This window comes from Vigna radiata, chromosome 8 (assembly GCF_000741045.1).
Source record: "Vigna radiata var. radiata cultivar VC1973A chromosome 8, Vradiata_ver6, whole genome shotgun sequence".
In the NCBI taxonomy this organism is placed as follows: domain Eukaryota; kingdom Viridiplantae; phylum Streptophyta; class Magnoliopsida; order Fabales; family Fabaceae; genus Vigna; species Vigna radiata.
The window spans coordinates 23606890-23614033 of NC_028358.1; positions in this window are offsets into that span (position 1 = coordinate 23606890).

Here is a 7144-nt window from a genome sequence, read left to right on the forward strand (position 1 = left end):
TATATATATATATATATATATATATATATATATTTGGCTTTTTAGATAAAGTCAAGAAGGCCACACATCATTTTGAACTCTGATTGCTTTATTTTCAAAAGATTAATTTTGCGACTAGGTGACCTCAACATGAGTCATTTTTTTTAAACTGCCCTTTCGGGTTTTCAATCTAGAGGACTTATTAATAATTTGTTTTCTTTGTCTCAATGGATTCAGGGATCACCCTACTAGCACAAGCAAGAAGTCTTTTGGCCAGACCAAATTACCACAATGTAAAGGTTTTTGCTATTAAAGGCAGTAACAGTTTTGTTGGGGAAGATCCTTTATTTTGGAAAAGTGAAGGGTGAAGGTTTTCAAACAACATGTGCACAAATGTCTTAAGAAAAATATCAAATTGTTATTTTTGATTAAACATTTGACCTCGGAAAAGTCTGACACTGCAACTTTTGTTTTTGATTTATCATTTTTTTGCTATTTTCGAAAAACAAGAGTTTGGCGATTCGCAAGAAAGACAAGTGACTCAAGATTGTACTTATTTTTTATATTTTTCAATTTTGTTTTCCTTTTTCCGCAATACCCTTTCAGGACTCGATTTCCAGTACTACTTGGAGAAACCCTATGGCGAATGATCGCATTATAAGTCAAGCATGAAAGTGCAATATCAATGCGCATACTCCCCTGGTAGCAAGAATCTTCACAACATCAAATTCGTTTGTACAATGACTTATGCTTTCTTATGTGGTCCTAAAGCCCACATCATTGCTTCATGGCATCGGCAGAGGCATTCTCAATCCTTGCCTCCATGTTAGACTGACTTTCTTCAAAATTTAACCATCTTGGATCAGTCAAAGGTTGCATTTGAACTTGAACACCCAACACTTTTAATGGCATGATTGATAGCCTCTTCGTGGTAATCACCCTTTGTATATGATGCATCATGAGTCTGGGAGCATGGAGGTTTTACAGGCTTCGCGTAACAAGGAGAGACTAGGCCTTTTTGTAGCAAACTCGGAAGCAACGTTGCCTGAGTCATATGTATAAGAGTGAAGTTTGTAGCCTTTTCTCTTGATCAAACATTTTTCTGCCCAAAAACTTGGTGGGAAATTGAGTTTGGATCTGGTTTCCAATTTTGTCTTGAAACCGTTTCAAATGGAGATTAAGGTAATGGTATTTAAATGGGGGAAATGGTTGAGCTCTTTCTCCTCTCCTCTTCCCAAGTGTAGACCCAAACTCGATCACATTTGCTATCATGGTAGGATCTTGTGGGACTTTCTGTCCTCCCACCAATTTCAAATCTTTCTTGGATTAACACCCTGTCAGCAAAGTTTAAGGAAACACTACTCACCATGGTCTCATAGAAGGGTTATTGCAGAGTATTTTAGGAATGTGTCAACCATCCCTCATCACTAATAAAAGACTTTCCTTGAGCAACACTCTTTCCACCTTTGGGCACACTCTTTGAATGATTTTGACTCCTTTTTCATCATGCCCTGCAGTTGTAATCTGTGAAGTGCCACACCCATGTTATATTTGAAATGTCTCAAGGAAGCATCCATCTGATCCTCCCAAAACTAGATACATGAATGTTCAAGATAAGTGCCCCAATTGGTGCCATGCCAGCCAGACTCTTAGAAGAGAAAAAATGACAACTTTTCACTGTATGCATGCACCACCATTTTCTTGCCATACGCCATGAGATGAGTCTTGAGACAAATGGTCTTTCTAATTTCTCCAATTTGGGCGACTAAGCCTTGCAAGATTTTCAAAGTTAGAGCTTCTTTCACCTTCTATGGCTCTCGCCATCAGTCAGCCTCGACTTCCATTGGTGTAACGACATGAGGAGAAGATTTCACTTCAGGTTGTTTTGTCATCGTCATGCTCACAATGCTTGACTAAAGCATTTCCTTAGGTGCAATGAAATTGATTGCCTCAAGCTTGTTTTCTCCTTCAACTGCGTTATTCTCGGCCCTTTGAGTGTAAACTTGCCCAGTTCTACTCCAAAGGTGAAGTGTAATATGGGGAAAGGCCATGTGAGAGGAAATTTTGGGCCTCTCGATCTTTATGTTGAGGCTGGGGTGCACAGCAATCTCCAGGGTTTTGTAAGGAATTTAGGACCTTTAGGATTCAGCTCATTTGCTCATTCAAATGTTGGACACCGACTTCCATTCTTTCTTGAACTTCTCCTTGGTTCTCCAAGATTTGGAAACTGGTTCGAGTCCTTTAGGGTATCTTGGTTTTTTTTTTGAAATCTTATTAGATGAAACAAAAAGAGAAAAAGAAAATAAAAATGAAAAGTAAAAGATAAAACAATGTAGTTCAAATGCTCTAGTCAAAAATTATAAAGCCATGAAAACATTGTCTCTAGTCAATAGGGCAGCCCCTCATTCAGAAGTTCCCAAGATGTGAGTCATAAGAAGTCCTGGTAAACTATCTCGGGCCTTGGCCATCCCCTTCTTCATTTCTCCGATCAATTCTTGCAGCAATTGAGGAAAGTTTCAATCCCCTTATGCAGATTAAATATCGACACTGCAAACTCAGCATCAGCTAATAGCTTAGGGATGTATTCAATGACTTCATTGGCAAGGGAAGCTAGTTGTGAGAAACTTCTTTTTCAATTCTTTGTAATTCGCCCTTATTCAACAACATGCTCACTTGCATCTGAGTCATCAATTCTCAATATCTTTTTTTTAGCTCAATGCCAACACTCCTTCGGTTTCGCCACTATTGCTTTCACACGCTGTTCAACATTGTGACCAACATTGCCCCCAAGCATTCTTAACTTGATGAAGCATTTCAGCAAAGATTCATTCTTCATATGATCTGCAATGTGTCAAGAGTTGCAGGCATTGGTGACCCTCTCACAAGATACCCAAATTGTTGTTTTTTTTCTTTTCCCTTTTTTTTATTTTGTTTTTGTTTTTTTTTTTGTTGTTTTTTTTTTATTGTTTTGTTTTTGTTTTTTTTTTTTGACACACGCACAACACTGGATACCCATGAGGGGACATCAAGATAGCTCCTGTAATGGTGTATGATACACGATCTTTGCTGCCAAGAAAACAGGCCATTTAAACTTTTCCTCTTTTGAGCCCACACAGAGCTACGTTTGTTCATTTACCCCTTTCATCTTTGGTTTACAATGCAGTAGTTCACCCAGGGGACATGTGGCATTCAAAGCGTCCTTATTCGCGCGAGAAATGAAGCACACATACAACATCGGTAAACACCTAACATCTTCCTGACCTTTAACTCATGACACTAATTAAGAGTCCCATAAATTCCAGTTAGGACAACCGATATTGGATGCTCAGAGCAAACTTTTTATCCCGCAAATGCATTCATGGCAGCACAGTCGACCAATTCCATGGTATTAGGAAAGAGCAACCGAAATCGCGACGGGACGATGATCCAAAAAGAAGATAATTTGAATAAAAAAGTTTGGAGTTGCCACCATAGTTTATTCTAGAAAAGTACGGAAAAACCGTAAAATGATAAGGCAAGGTTTACAAAACCAAATTCTGGTTTCAGAAGTCAGTTACGTGTGGGGAAGGTGTTAGCACCCCCACAACGCCTGCCCTAAGGCAGTACCTTTAACTAAATACGCGAATTTGATGTGGTTTGCAAAATGTTTAATTTCCCCTAAAAAATAAAACTCTAAAGAAAGAAAAATATTTTTTGTGTTTTTTGTGCCCGACAAGGATTGGCCTTACTCCTACGTATTCTCGAAATGAGAAATCAGGGTTACGTAGTTCTAAGTTAAAAATTGTTCGTTGTTTAGAAAAGGATGTTTTGTGTTTTGATGTTTTTATATAAAAAAAAGGGAAAGGTTTTTGCACAAGGCCTACACGAATGGTCGCACGTGTGCTTATATCTTTTAAAACATTTTTTTTGTTAATTTTTGAAAGAAGAAGAAAAAGGTTTTCAACACAAGGCTGACGCGGATGGTCGCACGTGTGGTTAAACCTTTTAAAATATTTTTTTTTGTTTATTTTTAAAAGGAGAGGAAAAAGGTTTTCAACACAAGGCTAACGCGAATGGTCGCACGTGTGCTTACACCTTTTAAAATAATTTTTTTGTTTATTTTTAAAAGAAGAAGAAAAGAGTTTTCAACACAAGGCTGACGCGAATGGTCGCACGTGTGCTTAAACCTTTTAAAATAATTTTTGTTTATTTTTAAAACAAGAAGAAAAAGGTTTTCAACATAAGGCTGAAGCGAATGGTCGCGCATGTGCTTAAACCTTTTAAAACATTTTTTTGTTATTTTTGTAAAAGAAAGGAAAAAGGCTTTTAGCACAAGGCCTACGCGAACGGTCGCACGTGTGCTATAAACCTTTAAAAAAATCTCTGTGTTATCTTTGTAAAAGAAAGGAAAAAGGTTTTTAGCACAAGGCCTACGCGAACGATCACACGTGTGCTATAACCTTTTAAAACATATTTTTGTTGGTTTTTAGTATTTATATATTCAAAAGGTAGATAGATATTTAAAATAAAAAGAGAAAATAAAAATAAATAAAAATAATAATGAAAAAATAAAAATAGAATTAAAAGATAAATAAATAAAGATAAAAATAAAATTTTAGTAAAAGGATGAAATAAGATAAGTAACAACAAAGTAAAGAAAGAAATTGAGAAGGTGCTTAAATAAGAAAATGGGGTGTAGATCAAACTTAGTGCCAATAACTGATTGGGCCAAAGCCCTAGTGGAAAAATGGGGGTGAGAAACTAAAACGGGTGGCTGCAAATAACAGACTGGGCCAAAGTCCATGTGGGTGCGAAATGGAAACATAGGGGGTGCAGAAAGGATTTATTTTTTTTTTGACAAGGCTTGAGCCCGAAGAGAAAGGAGGGTGTGAAATTAGAACAAAAGGGGGTGGACAGAGGCAAAGTTTTTTTTGTTTATTTTTCTTAAAATGGCCTAAAGGGCTCAACCCAAGTTTCCCTATCAGAAATTAGGGGTCTGCTTAATCTTTCCTCATTCTTCCATTTCACCTCCAAGAGCCCAAGTCTCCTCCTCTGAACGAAAAACCCTAGAGGCTTTCGCCTCCACCGCCCCCTCACTCACTCCGAACGACCACCGCGAGCCGCTATCCGCGACACCACCGGTACCTTCGCCGGAAGAGATATCGCCTTTCAGACCGGACCACCATCTTGCTCCTTCTCCTTCGCGCGAAAATCGGTCCCAACTCTGAGATCTCACCATTCCCGACGCCCTCGACAAAGCTAACGACTAGAAGCCACAAGCCAAGGTCGTGTCGGTGACGCTGCTCGTTGTCGGAGTCGTCGTCGACCGCCAGGTTTTCTCCCTTTCTTCTTCGCGTGCGAGGGAGGAATCTCCTGTCCAAGGATGACGCCGACCATCGCTTGAGTGAATCCGGCCGCCGCGAGCCACAAGCCAGAACGCCGCCGGTCGCGGCGTCAAGGACAAAGGCGTTTTTCCTTCTCTTCTTCTCATTCTTTTCGAATGTCATTTGTTGATTGGCTCCTCTGCCAATCGGTGTTTTGTCTTGTGTCACAGGCTGAAGGTAACAAAAATTTTGGCACTTGGTATTAAAGTCATAGAACTTGGGGATGTTGAACTGATGATATAGTCCGAGACAGCGATCTGCCACCCTTGTTTGAAGGCGTCGGACATAGTAGAGGATGAAATGACTGGTTCTAAAGGGGCTGGCATGGGATTCGTGATTTGGTCTGTTTGTTGGTTTAACACAGGTGAAAGGAGTCTCGATATTGAGGGTGCCTACATCAGATGCTACATCATCCGGACGAAATTGGGTTTTGACAAAGACAACGAAGATGACAACAATGATTGCTTTGTAGGGTCAGAACAGAGAGAGGAAGCTCCGACGAGACGACTGGCAACTGCGCGGTTTGATGCCGACTTCGAGAAGGCGGTGCGTGACAAACACACATTCGAGACCAGCTGAAGAAAGGCAGCGTGTGGGGGCGTGTTGATCGGAGTCTAGTCCTGACTCCGGCGGGGTTGGCCGTTGCTCAAGGAGGCGGTCCAGATCCGTTGGTCATCGAACAAAAGTGCGACGGTGGCCGGCAGCATACCATGGCCGGCGATGGTCGATAGCGCAGTGGAGCGGTGCACAACGGAGAGAACAACTGATAGGAATAAGAAGAGATGGTTAGTCTACGAGAGAAGGAAGAAGGGTAATTAGCTGTAATAGGCTAACTGCCTATGACAGTTAGAAAAGGGCGGGAGAAGGAGTTTAAATAGAGGCCTAGTAGTTGGGGAAAGGGGATTTTTAGTTGAATTGTTTGTTGACAAGTTTTGATCTGTGAAGAGGGTTAAGCCTCTGGATTCTTTCTATACAGATACACTACTGTGAACAATATTCAGTTTAACAAGGGATCACGTAATTTTGATAAAAAGATTTAGTTTAACAAAAATTAATCTCTTTGGTTTTAAATAGTTCCGTATTTCTTATATTTTAAGAAAAGAAGAAGAAGAGACTAGCCATAGTCCAACGCGTACTTAAATTAAAAAAAAATAATTTTTAAGAAAACATTATCTGCGCGTACAAAAACAAAGTATCTTTGGAAGAAAAGTTCAAAGTATAGTAAAAAGAGAAAAATAAGAGTGTAGAGGAGACATACCTTTTTAGCTTTTGGAACTGCCTTAGTGCTTTCTCAGGTGGTTGTTGTTGACAGAACCCTTAGGTGTGAGAACCTATTTTTCCCTATACTCTTTCTTTCAATTTCTATTATCTCTAGGTCTTTTTTTCTCTATTTTTTTCAGTACCTTTTTTCTTTACACAGAGTGTGTATTTATAGGCACATATTGTAATATTAATGTGATCTTGCCTTAATGGCGAATTAATTGACAATTAGCAAAATAGGGAAAGAAATGGTCTTGATTGCAATCAAATAAAATTTGTGACAAAGATTATAATAATTGTCAGAAAATTTGCCCATTTAAAAAGATCTTATTTTTTTCTTCAGGAAGAAACTGATGCAGCAGATTATATCAATATATTTGTTATTATTGTTTCCCATTAATGCCATAATATTGATTCAAATCATTAACATGTTAAACAAAAATTTCAAAAACATTCTAAAGTGATGTGCCCTGTATTGAGGAAGATTATTATTTTCTTTAATATTGATTATTTACTTTCCCGGACAAAATTGGGTGTTGACA